Source organism: Tamandua tetradactyla, chromosome 24 (assembly GCF_023851605.1).
Source record: "Tamandua tetradactyla isolate mTamTet1 chromosome 24, mTamTet1.pri, whole genome shotgun sequence".
NCBI lineage: Eukaryota > Metazoa > Chordata > Mammalia > Pilosa > Myrmecophagidae > Tamandua > Tamandua tetradactyla.
Genome location: NC_135350.1, coordinates 9,926,521 through 9,945,528, shown reverse-complemented (window position 1 = coordinate 9,945,528; position 19,008 = coordinate 9,926,521).

Below are 19,008 nucleotides of genomic sequence, written 5' to 3'. Positions count from 1 at the left end.
GATACTGTGAGCCCTTGATTGTACACCATGGGGAGACTGTATGTGTGTGAAGAGTAAAAATAATATACATATATACACACAAATGTATATCACCAAGCACTAATAAAAGAAAGCTGGAGTGGCCATATTAACAGCAAACAAAGTGGACTTCAGAAAAAGACTATTACAAGGATAAAGGAAACTTTGGGATGGTGTTGAGTCTTTAGGTCGAATTGGAGATTTAATGAAGTGTCCAACTGCATTTTTGGTGCTTGACCGCTGACAGCTTTCACTGACCCTTTACTCTTTTCTACCATATTTGAACAAACTGACAAGAAAGCCCAGGTGTGCTTTCCCTTGGCACTGCAGGAAGGTCAAACCACAGGAGCCAGCCTATGAAAGGAGCTTTCACTCCTCTGCCACCTGCTACCCACCATGAACTCCAAGCCTGTCACCTTTCTCATCCTCTCAAGCTATTTTCCTACCTCTTCTCCAGAGAAAGCCTCATGTGGATAATAACCTTTTCAGAACTTCTGGATGCATGCGGGCATCATCAGTCTCAACGGCCAACCAAATTGTTGGTTGGGAAGGGCAGGTTCATTCTGCCGACCACAACAGGAGACTTAACATCATAACATGCCGTCTTCTGAGGTTTTTTTTTTTTTTTTGCAGTGTCTCATCTGCTCTTAATCTTTTCCAATATGTTGGTTGTTGTTATCAATTTCAGATACTATCTTTTTTTAACACCTAGAATTTTGATTTAGAATTTTATACCTTTATTTTTCTTCTCATCATGTTAGTGCTTTCCTCCACCTTCTTGAATTTTTGTAACAGCTGTTTTAATGCCCTCTCTATCTCTATCATCAATGTCATTTCTGGGTCTGTTCCTTATGATCGACTTTTCTCTTGGTTATGGGTCATGTCCAACCCCCCCCCCCCCCACTTTTTATACCTGGTAATTTCCTATGAGATGCCAAAAATTATGTAGCTTATATTGTTTGATGCTGGTGGGGGGGGTGTTTGTTTGTTTTGTTTTTGTATTCTCTTCGTTATTTTTGGCTTTGTTCTGTCTGGGATGCAGTAAAATTTCTTAGATCAATTTAATTTTTCAGGACTTGCTTTTCAACTTTATTCGATCAGATCCAGAACAACCTTTGGTCTGGGGCCACTTTGGCCCTACTTTCAAGGCATTCTAATCTGCCATTTTGTGGATGTTTTCTCATTTCAATGTATAGGACACGGTCTGTCCTTCGTCCTGTTCTCCCCACTCATTTCTTGTGCTTCTTTCCCTCGCCTTGGAGCTTCCTCGTGTGCATCTGCAGATCAATCCTCCGCTGAAAATTGGAAAGGACCTCTGCAGAGCTCCAAAGCTTGCCCTCCCTGTGTAGCCCCCGCCTTTCTAGCACTCTGCTCCACATGTTCTAGCCACCTTGACCTCCTCAAACTCCAAATTCTGTCTCTTCATTTCACCCAGGGCACCTGGGTCTGTTCCTGTTCCTGCTCTTTCTGCAATGTCCTCTCCACGTGGTGAGCTGCGACAGTAACAGAACACCTCTCATTTGCTTCCTTACTCTCAGGTATCACTGTCCTGAGCTGCATATCATCCAAAACCAGCATTTCAAATATTCTGTATAGTATTCTACTTATGTAATGCAAGAATGTAAATCTGATACCTGTTATTCCACCACGGCCAGAAGCTTCTATGCATGCACTGGCTTCCCCACTCCATTCCCCCATATACTGTTTTTTAAAGCTTCTACCTAAAAGTGCCAAATGTCACTTTCACTTAGAATTTGTGATCAAAGTAAGCCCAACAGGCATAAATTACTTTATCGCTAAGGACTGGTAAAGCCTGACTGTATTCCCAGAAGGAAAGAACAACTGAGGCATTCGTGAACAGAACTAATGATTCCCACTTTGCCCTTAGTTGATCCAGCTATAAGAGAAAACACCTCCAACTCAGCCCCGTGAAAATCAGCCCCATGAATCATAAGGTCATTCTTGCAGTATTTCTCTCTGCAATCACACTGATGAACTGCAATGCAAGCTAAGGTGCAAATCCCCCCTCTGCTGGTTCCTGTCTGGGTGGCCTTGGACAATTTCTTCACCTTTCTCAGCTTCATCTTCTTCCCACATGAAATGGGATTTTCAATGAGAAAAAAAGCAGCGTGTTTACCTCTGGATGTAAAGGCTGCATCAATAAGCATAAAAGTAGTATAGTTTGCTCAATCCCTAGATATAGTAAAGCTATTCTGTGCCTTTCTGCCTAGTGTTTCACAGGAAATCCACACTCCAGGCCTGGTGGCCATCACTTCCTAAATGCCACTCTCTTCTCATGATGTCATTTTTTGTCTATGTGTAGTGAGAATTGTTTCTTTTTACACCCCTGCTTTTAGGGAACACTGTCAGCAAGACTCCTGGATGCACTTGGGGAAGGAACAATCTTCAATTATTAATCCTGTTTTTCAGTTCTCCACATAAAGCTAATTGGATCCCCTGATTTTGTAATTTTAGCACAGGCGGTTCTGTTCCCTCACCTGACTCCTACCTGATGACTAGTCAATCCAGAGAGGAAATGGCAAAACACAAAAAAACAAATAAACTAAAAATTACCCCAAACCAACAATCCACATCACAAGGAGAGCCCGAAAGTGGGCTGTGAATAGTCATAAGAAACAGGACCAAAAAAAAAAAAAGTCCATGTCAAATATTCCGCAGGCCCATGTACGCCTGGTCTCTACAGTTATTTAAAGTCTTGTGTTATATGTTTCCTTCTATGTGGAAATGGAAGGACAGAATAATTTGGTATTCTCTTAGACACTTGTATACTTACTAATTAAAGTGGTTTAAGTTGGTCCCTCCAGCCCAGACTTGACAGAAATCTGATGAAAAAAGTAATAATCATCTCAGGTTTTGAGAAATATGCAATTTAACATAATCTTCCATACTGTTCACCTTGAAATTCCCGCCCCCAACTCCTTACCGACGCCACCCACTTCTCGCACAGAGAAGCTTTAGTGATTTTGTCTCATATGCTTTACCAGATGCACTGCCATTCAGATAAAGAATGAGGTGCAAATGCGAGGGGACTTCTCTGGCTCTTAAAGAAACTGGCGAAGTGTTTTCTGAGCCTCCAGCACAACTCAGCCTGGCTCTCTAAACACAAGCTGAAATTCGTTGGCATGGAAACTCCCCGACCATTCTGGGAGCGGCAGCTCCTGGCGACAGTTACAAGCCACCGTGAGCTGATGATTTGTTAAACAAAATGAGGGAGGAGGGATGGAGTCCTGGCGCCTCTGGCTCACACACCGCCTCGATATAATCAGTTCTGTGGTGCCTAGTGACTCAGCTGAGGCCTGTCAGGAAGCTTGAGTCGTAGCCTTTGCCAGACAAACTTTCAAAGAATAACACCCAGCATGCAGCCTCTTGGACACATGGACTCACTCTCACCAGAGTTGATAGGGTTTGGCTCCTCCATTGCAAGCTTGGATTTTCCAGTTTGATGTTTTGTTTTGTTAAAAAAAGAGAGAGAGAGAGAGAGTCAGAATAACTACATAATACATTGTAAATGAACAACCCCCTAAAGGCATTTCCCACCAATCTCAGTTTCTTGGCAACTCGGAATATCCTGCTGTACCAAACGAGCCCATCTGAGAGAAAATTTAATCTGCTTCTTAATTCATGTTATTTAAAAATCTACACACAGATTAATAGAATTTTCACAAAGAACGTCACAAAAGTATAACCTGATATATTATATTAATGTATCCCTGAAAACTTTTAAGCAAAATTAATATTTTAAGTCCCATTTAAAACCTTGCAATATCAACAATAACCACTTTGAAAGTTAGCTTTCAAGGGAATGCTCATTTAGGAAATATGGTATATATAGAAACAAAGCACCTTAACAAAAAAAGGTCGTATATTTTTAATTTTATCAAAAGAATTGTGTAACCAAAAAAATAAAGTCATAACATGGTACTAGAAAAGGATAACCAATGTTGTCAAATGGCATACTCTTTGTAGAGGGCGTTTGTGGATGGCCTCCCTTCAGGTTACTCCTGCCCATTCCAACCTCTGGCAATAATACCCAGTTTGCTTTTTGAAACTCACTCCTCCATTCTCGGCCAAGAGTTTCAAGCAGGATGGAACACCATCTCAGACTGGGTTGCTAGGAATAAATTATGAGACAAAGAATTGTGTGTAGATGGTTTTTGGGAGAATGCTCTCAGAAGATATACCTTAAGGAAGTGAAGAAGATAAAACTGTGTAGGAACAAGCAACTATGGCAGCGTTGTGGTTATAATTGAGGTCTGCTGATTCTCTAGGGAGCTCTGAACTGCCACAAACCTTGAAAGTTGACCTAACCTGAGGCAGAGGAGGTGGACCTTAGTGTCCTGACATCAGCCAGTATTTTGCTCTGGGGTCCGCCCTGACCTCGGGAGAGGCAGGTCGCTTCAACAGTGGGCAAGTCCCAATGAGAGCCCCAGAAGTCAGCCTTCAGCAGTTGGCATCCAAGGCAACTGGGGGGTGGGTAAATCAGCCACGAAGAAGGTATCTAGGTAACCCACCACAGAATCCACTCAACACCCGTTCCTAACTGGTTTAAGTCAATCAGTGTGTCCTATCTCCTTGACCAGAGTGATTGGTTCCAGTACTGGGCTCATAACCAGACTGAAGCCAATCAGAACCACAAGATCCAAGTCCTGGGTTTTGTTTGAACAAGGAGGAAAGCAGATCAGTCGTTCCCCTGAACTTGACCTGGGAGGATGCACCCTGACAGCCATCTCGGGGACAAGAGGGGCAAGCCTGGCAGGAAGGGAGCCATGCCTGAGGAAGTGTTCCTGGGAGATGGGAGAGAAAAACTGGGTTCTCAACACATTGCTTGTGTTCCAGTCAAGCTGTACGTGAGACCAAATTTTATTCCTGGACTGAGCCAGAATTTTCTTTATATTTAGTTTTAGCACTTTAGCTTTAGCCAGCTTGGATTAACCTTTCAGTCCCTTGGATCTCATACATTACCCAAATTCATGTATAGGATGACATATTTCTCACTAAAAAAAGCAGTGAGTTTTCTTTTGAAACTTGACAAAATTATTGGATTTCATCTTTAAAAATGGACAGGTACTAGCAGCAGAGAATAATGTTTTTTAAAAAAAGTGTAAGAATATCTTTAATATAAAGATATTAAAATATCTTTAATTAAAACAATGTTTTGCTGCTCAAGAATAAACAAGAGACCAGAAAAACAAAGTAGCACAGAAGTTACAATAAGAATTCACTACATCTTACAGACAACAAAACGAGTTGATAATAAAAAGAATAAGTATGTCATTGACCAGTTGTCAGCCATTTTAGAAGTTATTCAAGTCAGAAAGAATTATTAAGACCCCAATAAATAAATAGGCAAGAACATATTCATGAAAAGTAAATAGTTAATGAATAAATATATGGCAAAGTATTAAACTTAAATAAGGATGCAAACATTAACATGAGGTATTAAAACATTCTCCACTTTTCACATTAGTAAACATTAACTAATATGATAATGAATTATAATCAAAGATCAAGTTGAACAATCCTTTAGGATAGCAATTTGAAAATATATATCAAAAGCCTTAGATGTTAGGTAGGTCACGGTGGCTCAGCAGGTAGAGTTCTTGCCTGCCATGCCAGAGACCCAGGTTCGATTCCTGGCGCCTGCCCAGGCAAAAAAAAAAAGAAAAGAAAAAGCCTTAGATGTTCATTCATTTAGCTTCAGAGAATTTGCCCTAATAAAATAATTCTAAATATTAGGAGGCATCAAGTAGAAGGATTTTTACTGCAGTGCAAAAATTTTGGAGCTTAATGCCCAACTTCACAGGAAAAATAAGAACTATGATAGAGCTACTCACTGATATTTAGCCATCAAAAATAATGTAGTACCATGAAAAATATGCACACTGTTAACTATTAAAAACCAAATATAAACTTTTATATAGGGCATAATTAGGACTATATAAAGCACACCCTCATGCATACACACACATATACATACACGCACCCAACAAGAGCCTAATGTCTATGCAGATAAAAGGTGGAAGAAAATGAATACACAAAAGCATTAAGATAGTCTTTTGGAGTGATGATACTGGGGTTAATTATTTTTTTCCAGTTTTTGCTATGCTCCATTTTTATTTAATAAGCATAAAGATATAATAAACAAAAAACATTGTTTTAAAAATCTACCACAGGGACTATTAAACTTCCCTATCTGGGAAATTCTTGATACCCTCTCAAGCAATAGGGACTCACAGTTTAATAAGCCAAACCCTAGATCTCAAGGCTTGCCCTTATGAAATTTATTTCTGTAATAGTGAAGCTAAGCATTCCTATAAACATACCTAAGAGTGACCCCCAGAGAACCTCTTTTGTTTCTTAGATGTGGCCTCTCTCTTTTTAAGCCAAACTCTGCAAATAAACTCATTGCCCTCCCCCTTACATGGGACATGACTTTCAAGAATATAAGTCTCCTTAGCAACGTGAGACATGACTCCCAGGGATGAACCTGGCCCTGGCACCATGAGATTGACTATGTTTTCTTGACCAAAGGGGAAAAGAAATGTAACAAAATCAGGTTTCAGTGACTGAGAGATTTCAAATAGAGTTGAGAAGTCATTCTGGAGGTTACTCTTATGCAAGCTTCAGCTAGATATTACATATTGCCATTTTATGTCAACCCCCACTCAACAGTATTCCAGAAAACCCCAAAGAAAACCCAGGGTTCTATCAGAGACTCTAAGAAAGTTTTACTTATTAAGTTTCTTTTTCAGGAACTTAAAACCTCTAGATTGTTTATACACCAGATAAACCCTGAAACTTACAATAAGTTACAATAATAATTCACTTATTCTGGGAGGTACCAGTCTCTCCCAGAATATCAACCAGTTTCATTTCTCTACCCTATAATGTTGACATCCCTTTTCAACATGAAGAAGATAGAATGGCCTTAACCAAATGTCCCTGAAGATTGAGAGAATGATCAAATGAGAGGGAGGAGTTGTAAGAGAAGTTAGGATTTAACAAAAGATTGTGACTACTGAAGCATTATATAGATATTTCTTCTTAGTTTCTAGAGTACTAGAACAGTCAGAAGGAAATATCTGAAGTTGTGGAAGCGTAACCCATATTATACTTCGAAATTTTGTCTGTGACTACTGGTCAAACTGAACCTTGAAATTTATTACTTTTCTGTACATATGTTGTACTTGTTTTAAAAATTTCTACCACGGGGAAATTTTGAAATAGAATAAACTTTAAATGTTCCTGAAATACAAAATGATTGGAAAAAGCCAGGTTGCAGAATAGTATATACCATAGCATTTCATTCGGTAAAGATTAGATAGATGGCTAGAAGATACGGTAGAAACAGTATTGATAGATAGATATTCACCCACTTTTTTTAATTCTCCATCTTCAACTTCTCCCTCTCTACCAGTACTCTTCTGTCAATGTACGTAAGCTACATCATGTTAGAAATAAACAAAAACAGAAAAAGCCAGCCTTTCACTAGATTTCTCTTTATCATTTCTTTGTTTCATTTAAAAGTCCTTGTAAGGGCTCTCTCTTCTCATTACTTTCTTACCTCTTGTTGAAGATTGAATCCTGAGCTCCACAAGAGACATGTTCAAATCTTAGTTCTTATTCTTAGGATGTGAATCCTTTTGTAAATAGGACCTTTGGAAGATGTTAGTTTTAGTTAAGGTGTGGCCAAATTGAATCAGGATGGGTCTTAATCTATATGACTGGAAGCCTTAAAAGAGAGGAAATTTGGACGCAGTCAATCAAAATAAAACTGGCAGCCAGTAGAAGCTGCAGGCCAGGAGTCAGGAGAAACCAGGAGAGCTGACACAAAAAGAAAGATCTCCGTGTGATGGAAGATTGCTGGAACACTACAGACTTTGGAGAAAGTAAGCTTATATCCTGACATTGGACTTCTAGCCTCCAAAACCATGAGACAGTAAATTCCTGCTACTTAAGTCAACCCACTGTGTGGTATTTGTCATAGCAGCCGTAACAAACCAACGCACCTCACATCAACTTCTCAGCCTAATGCAATATGACCTCACCTCCAGCACTTCGTAGAAACTCCCCTTTGCTAAGGTCTCCCATAATCCCCCAGTGGAACAATCAAATAAACACTTTTCAATTTTTATGTTCCTTCACTTTTCCTAGCATTTGATGTTGTGGAATTAATTCTCCTTCTCTGTAGGAATATACGGTTCCTCCTACTCTGCAATTTGCCAGAAGTGCGAAGAGAAAGAAAATCAGACGGCGGCAGATGGAGTCTCCCAGGCACCCAATGAAAAGTAATTAAAAAAAAAAAAAAAGAAAAGTAGACATCACCCTGTGCCTTCCACGTAAGAAAGAACCTCAGTTGAAAGTTAGCTGCCTTTCCTCTGAAGAACTATACGTTAGCTAAATAAACCCCCTTTTATTAAAAGCCAGTCTGTCTCTGGTGTGTTGCATTTCGGCAGCTAGCACACTAGAACAGTCTCCAATAAGCCCCCAGTGGAGCAATCAAATAAACAACTTTCAATTCTAATTTTACTTCACTTTTCCTAGCATTTGATGTCGTGGAATTATTGTGGTCATCAAATTTTAAAACATTGCTTAGGCAGATAATTACAAGTAAGGCCACTCCTCTTTTGCTCTGTGATATATCGTCAATGGATGAAGTATTACATTTAACTTCTTCAAAAAATTAGTTATTGAGTGTAAATGTTGAAAAGTAGAAAATATCCAGTAAATGAAAATTATAAATTTTGAAATACCCACAATCCAATAATGCCACTGTGAAGCTGATGGTGGTAACAATTATTCCGGAGTTTTACTAAATCTACAATTTTTTTATTCAATAGAACTGCCATTTTGCATGTGGGTGTGTTTATGTTTATAATTATGTTTCGGTGCCATAGAACCATACAGAAAACATAATTTTTTTAATAACTAAAAATCTGAAGCCTATAAATTTTTATACTTTAATTACCATGTATATTTGGCACTCATCTACATAATGAAAATTACAACAATAGCAACCACTTGCTAATACCTACAATGTGCCAAATTCTGTGCATGTATTAGCCCATTTAACCCTATTAATAAATAAGGGCACTTAAGGCTAAAACTAAGATGCTTAGAACATACAACTATTACAATTTAAAAGCAAATTGAGGGCAGGCCACGGTGGCTCAGCAGGCAGAGTTCTCGCCTGCCATGTCCGAGACTCGGGTTCAATTTCTGGTGCCTGCCCATGAAAAAGAAAAAACAAAGGGAATTGGAACTCAAGCTCGTTGACTCCAAGCCATGGCAGGTAATACCAGAATATCCAAATTTAACTTTTCTACTTTATTGTGACTGACAGTGTGATTGGGGGAGGCTCAAGTATATTACAATGCATATGAAAAGATGTTGCCATTGCCTCTTAACCTGATCAAACAATCGTGCTTATATGGATTACATTCTGAACCTCCACCTCCCACCTCATCCCCTACCTCACAGCATTATTGAAAGTTTGCTTTTTCCAGCCTTGGAAGATTGTAGGTGTGGTTTGAATAGGTGAACTATTGTATGAAGAAGAAAATGATGGTTCAAGCAGACCCATCTGTGACCACATCCAGCTGTGATCGGAGTTGGGAGGGATTTAACAGTTGAACCAAAGAATTAAAAACGAAAAACTCCTTTCTTCTTACCAAAGGGAAATAAGGTCATTTAGATGTGTCTTAAATGAGTACCCATAAAAATAGGAATTTAGAAGTGATTATTCTTTGTCTCTAAAAGATTCATTGACATCAACTTGACAAATATTTATTGAGTGGCAAGTTTGTTCAGGGTACTACTATAGATGCTGGAAACACCAGCATTGAACAAAGCAGACAGACAGATCCTCTACACACACACACTGCTGTCCTCATGGAGCTTACGTTCTAAACAGGGGGCACTATGTAAGCATAATAACTTAGCCAGATAGTAAACTTGGTGATAAGTAAGAGAATAAATAACAAATAAAGATGGTCGGGCATTTCCAAAATAATATACAACGTACCTGGAACAGAATGAAAAATTGTCCATGTATTCAATTCATTGTGTCTAATTAAATCAGTAAATTCTATGCTTATAAAGGAAAAAAGCCTTATCGATTTGGATTGCTCAGAGACTCTATATCATACAGTAAAAATGAAACAGCTTTTGCTGCTATTCATGAAGTTCAATGACATAGTTCAGTTCATCTAGTCTTTGGAAAAGAAAAGTATACTAAGGGAACACTAATTCACAGGAGTGAAGTAAAAATCCATATCCTCATACTTGCTTCTGGCCCTTTCAGATTTCTCTGCCTCTCCTCTCCTCTCCTCTCCTCTCCGACTCTGCTGTGAGGCCCCTCCTTTCCCCTCTTCACCAAGCCAGACCATCATGTTAATAAGAGTTGATTTGTAAATAGCGTCTCCCTCACCCCTTGCCACCCCCCCTTTGGCCAGACTCCTACTTTTCTGCTCAATGGCACATATGTGGCTTTGCGCTGACTGGGCCCAGGCAGCTATTAGCAGCAAATCCAGTGAGGGAAATTAATGAAGGGGACAACTAATAAAAGACAGCTCAGGACAGCCAGACTAACTTGCTCCAAGCAGTAATTAACTTTTTTTTTTTTTTTAGCTCATGAAGGTAAATATGCCATCGGCATTAGTCCAATCTAACTCTTCTTTATTAAAAAAGAGAGAGCGGAGCTATTCATGGGGATCTGAGACTTAATCTGTTTTCCCCCCAAGAAGAACAATTTGAAATTGCTTTGTGTGGTATGTTTATAGACCCATGATGCCCAAATCAAGAGACACCTTTAAAGATCAGGGAGAAAGAGGCAGATGAAGGAATATGAGTCTCTGAATAAAAGAAATAGCCAACCCCTGCCTGGAAGCAGCTTAAAAGAATGAAATCTTTTTAAATGGTTTGCTTTTCTTCCCCACCTGAAATGACTGGTTTATGTTCAGTGCAAGTGCTGAATGAAACACAAGGTCAAATTCAAGGTGCAAGGCAAGCCTTAGATGTCAGTGTTAATATCAGCTTATCTTGGGGATAGTTCAGCTGCCTTTTCAAGCCTCCAATTTACATTTCTAAAGACTTATTTAGAAAAGCTAATGTAATGTTCAGTTTCTCCAAGTATTTTTTAAAATCAAGATGAACTCTTTTAAAAGTAAATCTTTCTGAAAAAAATATCAAGATAAAAACTGTTAGGTTTTGTCCAGTAGTGTTTCTAAAAGTAAAATTACTGTACTTCCTAGAAACATTGAAATTCGGAGGTAGAAGAGACTTCAGAAATGTTTACTCTAACCAGATCATTTTTAAATTAAAGAACGAAGGCCTGACAATTTAAAAGACTTACTTATTATTATGTTTACAAGTTCTGTGTAATCAGAAAAGCACTAACCATGAATTCTGCTTCTCAATTCAATCCAGTGCTCTGGTTTCCCCAAAGGATAAAACCTCATCACACACTCTAATAATCTAATCTAAGTACTTCAGCTTAATACGTAATTTAACAACACTCTCTCCTCATAGGTTTTGGTAAAACAGGGCAAATTATATTATCAGAGTGAGTTTTATCCATGGTGTCCCAGGAATAATCCACTTTACAAACTGGCCTCTAGAACCTATTGAACTACCTCATTCTGGGTAGACTTAATTACCTGTAGGACAAAGACTAAATTACCTGCAGAGCTCGCTCAAGAGTAAAGGGCTTCACACAGGAGGAACAGGTGGGTGCCCTCCTGCAAAATTGCCCTTAGTCTACCAAAAATACTATGCAAAGCAGATTACTGCTACATACGATTAATTTCCCACAAGGTAGCAGAAAGGCCAGGCATGGTGAATGAACTTTCCACATATTTTCCATATCGGCAGGGCCAAGAAATAAAATGAAAATTTATTACAATCAGATTGAAAAAATGAGGAAAGGGACATTACATGCTTTAAAACAAGAACAGCTTTTTAAAAGAAACTTCAAGTTTTTTATGTGGTAGTCCTCAGACAATTACGGCATTTCAAATGTTTTGGAGGAGGGCCACCAAGTTTTGGTCAATGAATAAGACAATTTTCTCCCCACAAATTGATAATACAGCCCTGAAATAAGTATACAACCATATTAGTCAGCATAGGGAGAGGTACGCTACAACAACAAACAACCAACAAACCTTAGTGGTTAACTCACAAGTCTTTGCTCCCTAATGTAGTATCCACTGTGAGTTTAGGTGACTCTGGAGGGAAATTGCTCAGAAGTTCATTTGGTCACTCAGAAGCCCAATTAGCTTTGATCTTTTGGCCTTACTGTCCGTTTTAGTCTGCCAAAGCTGCCAGAATGCAACACACCAGAGGTGGATTGGCTTTTAATAAAAGGGGGTTTATTTAGTTAAAAATATATAGTTCTTCAGAGGAAAGGCAGCTAACTTTCCTCTGAGGTTCTTTTTCACATGGGAAGGCACAGGGTGATCTCTGCTGGTCTTCTCTCCAGGCCTCTGGGTTCTAACAACTTTCCCCGGGGTGATTCTTTTCTGCATCTCCAAAGGCCTGGGCTGAGCTGCAAGTGCGGAGATGATATGCTGAGCTGCTTCAGCTGTGTTTTGTTGAGCTCCCTCATTTAAGCTTCCAACCAATTTAATCAAACATCCTTCATTGGAGCAGGCACGCCTCCTAGCCGACTGCAGATGTAATCAGTAATAGATGAGCTTCACATGCTCATCTATTTGATTGCTCATCATTGACTCATGCCCACAGCAATAGAACTAGCCACCTTCACCTGGCCAAATTGACACCTGAACCTAAGTACCACACCATCTCAAGAAGAGAGGAAGACTGAGCCCAGAAATGTAGCCTCCCCTAACTAATTATAAGGGGATTGTGCACACCCAGAAAGGGAAGGAAGTCAGATATTGATGAAAACTAGGATTGTCCTCCACAAAACCCACCAGCAGTGCCTAGTCAGGTGGAAAAGAGCTGAATATCAGGGAATGAAATTAAATAAGAGGTTTTGAGTAAGAGTTGCAGAGTTGTATAAAGATAGTGACAATGAAATTACCTTTCCTAGAACAGGTAAGAATGTTGTTTTGTATATATGGGAGAGCATTGTCAGGACAGGAAATAGTTCCACTCTAATAATATAGTGCTAAAGGGTGATGAACTGAACTATCTGAAGGTAATGAAAGTTTCATAGCTTATGTGAAACACAGTGAGATACTGTGTGGTGTAACAATCCCTGCCATGTTTAATGTTGTTTTGAGACTCCTAATCCCTTCAGATTTGCTAGCAAAAGTTCTAGAATTGAAAGTGTGCCATGCATGCAAAAAGATTGAGATGTCTAATGATATTCGTCTTATGAATATTCTCCTTCTGATCTCTTATGAAAGATCTGGTAACTTGAGGATCAGAAAGTCTCTGGGAAAGATTCTACCTATTTTGCTGGGGTAAGAAAAGTTTCTATTGAAGAGAAGCACAACTCTGGTCCTTTTTAGGCGGAAGGACAAAGAAACAGTTGTCACTTGGAAACTGTGACTGGTGATTGGCATCATAGTAATTTGCTTCCGCCTACTTATTCCTATCATTACGAACCTATTCATGTTGTTGTATAAGACTTATTTCAAGTTATATTTAGGCAAGTTGGGCATCAGTGCTACTGACCTGTGCACTCATCAATTCAGCTTCATCTCTTGTAATTTAAAACCATTTTGCCTGAAAAAACTCTAAGAAGTCTAACAAGTTCTCCCCAATGTAAGAGACCAGAATGGTCTAAGATTCCAGAACCATTCTACCCAAGTAGAACTGAAACCCTCTTAAAATTTTTCACAGCTATATAATAAAGTTAATTTCTCACTCTGCCCTTTTTGATATTTCCTAGACTAAAGAGTTATCAGATGGAGCCTGCTAGATCTGTTACAAATGATGGGAGTTTCCATTGAAGATCAGCACATCAAGAGCTCTGCTGAAAATATTTTCCTGCGAATATGTTCATTATCATGCAGTTTTGGTCTTATGTCATCTTCCTCTAAATCAAAAGAAATGCTGGATTTAAAATCAGGACTTTGGAGCTGCTTTACTGCTACCCTTCCAACAAAATCATGCCTTCTTCCTTGACTGTTTTCAAGCTACTGCAAAGGTGATTTTGACAGTTAGGAAAAACATTGTTGGTTTGGACTTGATTCGAAAAACATTGTTGATCATGTCCTAGGCACTGTGATATGAAAGAAGTATTAATACATTAATACCATACTTAACTAAAGCTTACAGTTAGATTTTCCTCCAGATAGTTTCATGTGTATAACCAAGGTTTTACCTCGCTTGACTTCTTTTCCAAAACTATATGGGGAGAAAGACTACAAGATAATTTAATCATATCCTCATATTGAATCAATATTATCATCTTTGTTTGCATGTGGTGTTTCAGTAGATGTAAAAGGTTGAAAAAAACTCAAAATCAAATTGAAGTTATCCCATAATGCCTCATTTTTTATTACTTCAGTGCATGGTCACATTTATGTATGACAGAAAGAAAGCAATGGCAAGCCCATGGGGTTACTCTTTTGTCACACTTGGCACTAGTTTGGCTTCTTTTTGCTATTCTTATGCCAAGAAGGCAGTAAACCCCCTTGAGAGTCATAGTGCTGCCCCTGGAGCCCTGACAGTGCAGAGAAGCTTTTATTCCAAAATACAATACACAAAGGGATCATAAACACATTTGAAAAGGAAGATGACCTCTTTGTCACAAGGAATTAGGCTTTATTGCAAGCTGCTGCCATGGAAACCAGCTCCCAATTCATTCTGCTTATTTTGAAGGTTCTTATTTCCATTTTACATGGACTTCAGCACTTTCACTCAATTGTTTCTAGATCAAACAAAATAGGCAAAAGTTTGGGTTCTTTGCTCCACTGTTTAATGTCTCCAGATATGCCTCAAGAAGTGCATGTGCCAGTGTAAGTGACAGAAAGAAGAAATGGTAGAGTGAAAGGGAATGAAAATGGGAGTGAGAATCTGAGTTCAGATGGACAAAATGGAAAGAAACAAAGAGAAGGTGATGATGGAATCATTAGAAAGGAAGGAGAAATGGAGAAAAACATTGATGACAGCCTGCTCTACAATCAACAAGACCTATGAGAGAAGATGGGACACATTACATCAACTCATCATTGTTGAAGTCCAACAGGCTTGTCCTGGAGAGGTGTCTTTTGGAAATAATTTCAACTTTTTGCTTCTTGATCTCTCACATCCCTGGAATTCAAAGCATGGTTAAGTCCAGTGTCTGCCAGGTGACACAAATATAAAGAGCTGCCCCCAAAGTCCAATAAAAATTAAAAGCATACTTCCTTCAGGAAGAATTTTGGATCTCAAGTTCCTTTTATTTCTTAAGAAATATATGACTTTTGTTTTGTGGGAAAGTTCAAATGAGAAAAAAAACAAGACAAAAGACAAATGCTTATGCAGTTACAGCCTGGAAAAGTAAAAAAGAAAGATAAACATGTACAAAGAATTGATGATGAGCTAACGGCTGTTGACGCTCTGCGATCCGAAAGCTATTGGGACATTTCAGGAACCGCCCCGGGTCAGCTTGGTGAGATGCGAGGGCGAGCGACAGGGAGAAGGAGAGAGACCCTGGACATTCGGGTGCATTTTGCATCCTTTTCCTTTCCCGCCCCCATCTCCACGCCCCCAGAAGTCGCAGATCCCTGCGATCGGGTCCCAGGAAGCCGAGCGTCCCTCTTTCAGAAACCTACCCAGGCTACAGGGCGGAGCCGGCGCCTGTCAGGGCCCTCAGGGAGCCAGGCCTTCCACGTGGTGTCCCCAGTCTGTAATCCAAGCAGACACGTCCCCCTTGGAGCTCTGAGGCTGGAGAGAAGGAGAATGTGAGTGAAAGCGAGGGAGGAGGATGCTCCCCCGCACCCTTATATTCCTCTCCCAGTCCCTCCATTCCCCTCTCCCGACACTGGCACAGAAAAGAAAAGACATTTGTCCTAGCTCACGCCATCAGGACCCTTTCCCACTCCATCCTCCGGACTCAGACCACCTTGCAGGGAAATAATAGCTTCAGACACACTGGCTTTTCCGTTCTGCTTTCCGGATGACTGCATTTCTTTGCTCGCCTCTCTGGTCGCAAACCGTTTGAAACAGCCCCCAAGCTGCATTCCCAGGGGACCCCCACCCTCACCCCCGGGTTCCACTCAAAGACTAAAGAGCGACTCACTTCAGCATCCTCCATCAGACGAGCCCCATCCAGGCGCAATAAACCAAACCGGGAAAGGAAAAAGGGGTGCGGGACGAGGAGAACCTCTCCCGCAGGCCCGGCTCCTCGTGCGCCCGGGTGGACTCTGCCCGCGCCACCCCCACCGCACCCCCCACCCAAGCGACGTGGAAAAGAAACTGCGGAGAACAACGAACCCTGCCGGGTGGGAGAGGGTGGGGGACGAAAACGCTCATCTTTTCCACTCCCCCTCTTTGGACATTCCTTAAGTTTAATCATTAAAGTGAATCCTTAAAAAAAAAAAAAGAGAGAGGCAGCAGCTTAACGCTGCCGTTTCTGACAATCTGCCCCCCACACTGTCACCGAAGTAAAAGACCTGGATCTAGCTTTGTTGCCCCGCTACCAATGACAGATTTGGGGAGACCAAGCCTCAGATTTCTGGCCACATCAAAGCAGTGATTATGCAAATACTCTTTTTTTTTCTTTTTTAAGAGTAAAAAAAAATGGAGGGGGAATTATTTATCACACAATGAACCCCCTGCCAGGGTGGGAAACAATAGATCAGACCAGATAGCCCCTTCTAGCCCCAGGCTGGGGGAAAGGAAAAGGGGAGGGGGGGTGTGTGTGCTGGAGCTCTCAAGTTTTATTGGTCTAACCTAATTTCACTAATTCTCTTTTCACACATTTTCTTTTGCGGATTCTAGAGGCCGGGACTTTCACGCTCCCGGGAGCACCCTGCATTGGCCCAATTCAAGGGCTGCCGCCTTTATTTAATTAATACATTCAAAGCTTGCCTAGGAGCCCCGGAGCCAGGGGGGGAAGAAGCCCGAGGCCCGACGTGAAGAGAAGGCGCTTTAACGGGCTCCAGGTGTCGGCGCCCAGAAGTCACAACTTGCCCCGGGCCATGCCCTGGAGGAGACGCGCCCAGCACCGGCAGGCGGGTGGAGAGGCGAGATGGGTGGGGGCGCACAGCTCCCAGCTTCTCCTGCGGGCCGGGGTCCTTCCCCGCAGCCGGGAGCCCCTGCACCCAGGGAAGGCGTGTGGACGCGGCCGAAGGTGGCCTTGAGTCCAGTCGCCTTCTCTGGGCCTCTGGTCTGGACTCAGGGAAGAGCCAATGGGCTCTCGCTCTGTCTCGGCCAAGAACCCGCGGCCTTTCGGTGCGCTCGTCTCAGTAGGGGGCACGCGGGGCTCAGCTCCCGAGGGCGCTCACCCAGGTCCCGCCCGAGGTGCAGCGGGGACCGGGGGTCCCCAGCCCCTTTCTCCCACCTCCGGCCCAGCGGTCGGTGGCGGGCCTCTCTGCTTTTTTCCTTTTCTCCTTCCTGGTCCTCGTGTGATTTCATTTAAAATCTGGTGAAGAAGAAACGAGGCTTAACAAGGCCTGGGCACTTTAGAACAAATAAATGCAAGCAGTCCTGCAGCGTAGAAGCCGCGTCTCCCAGGCAGACCCGACCTGCCTTTGCTTGTCTTCCAGCTTTTAAGTAAACAGGCCGCCGCGCTATCGCGGGAAAGATCTAGCAATACCAGCCGTTGTGAGAATGACTCATCAGGAGAAAATCTCCGCACTCTTGCTTGAAATGTCTCTCTTCAGGGTGCCCCAGAAACAGAATGGTGTGGCTAAGCAGTCCACAAGCTTGCTTGGTGTAGACGGTTCCACCCCATAGTGGAGAAGGAGGGAAATGGAAAAACAGAACAGCGGCCTTGTTCCCTGCTGCAGTGGCTACGGCCTTGCAATTCCACTCATACCTACTGGCCGGGAATACGGAGGAAAGAAAACGACCGATCCTCAGCCTCAGGCTGTGGAGGTTGCTATGAGTTGGGGAGGAGACTCCCCAGAGCTTAAGTGAGGCAGCAAGAATGTCATTGTTAAGGCTGAAAATGATTAGACCCCATAAAAATAATTGCACCAATTTAGTGCAAAACAAGGTCTGCTCTAGATGGGGAAGGAAAAGCCTGAGTGTGGCACACAGATGTCAGATGGAACTCCTGGCATGAGAACGATATGCTGCTGATGTGGGGAGGACCTGCAAACTCCGGCTTTGCTAGCGTGAAGAGGTCTGTGGACTTGGAGAAACTGTAGGGTTTCTAGGTGGATGGTTATTGTGTAGTTGGGTGTGTTGCCCTTCCTCAAAGCTATGATTATTGAATCGTCTGCCATCAGTGCCTCTCCAACTAAGTCATTAGGGTCACCTTTGTATGGTATTGCCCTAACAACTGAAGTTTCTGATAGACGTGGAACAGCAACCTCACCTGAGGTCTGTGTCCATTGATGTGTACCATGAACTCTTTATTTGGCAACTTTCCAAAGGAAGCACCATATATTTGCAGCACCACACCAGAAGAAACGTTATTTGGCATCAAATAGCAGATGTTTTAAAACTATAATTGCCTTGCTTGCTTTGTTCACCTTTTTAAACACTAGAAACATAAGTGTGATCATAGGAGAAATATCACTTTCTTCCCTTATCAGACAATCAGAGAGTGCATAAGAATAACACAGTCTTTAAAATAGAAGGATTTTTCCAATAGGTCTCTCTTATTTCCAGTTATGAATACTGAATAAAAACCCTGGGTTGGCTCTTTCTTTGATAAAAATGGAGTCATTAAGATATTAAATGCTTAATGCCATTCATAAGGATGGAGAGGAGGAATATTTTCAGTAGCCATCTCAAGAAAGATTATCATCAATTTATGTAGAAGAGTGGACAGTTTGGCTGAAACCAAAGCAGATATGAAATTCATGTTGGGGTGTTGGTAGTGTGCGCAAACATCATATTTTA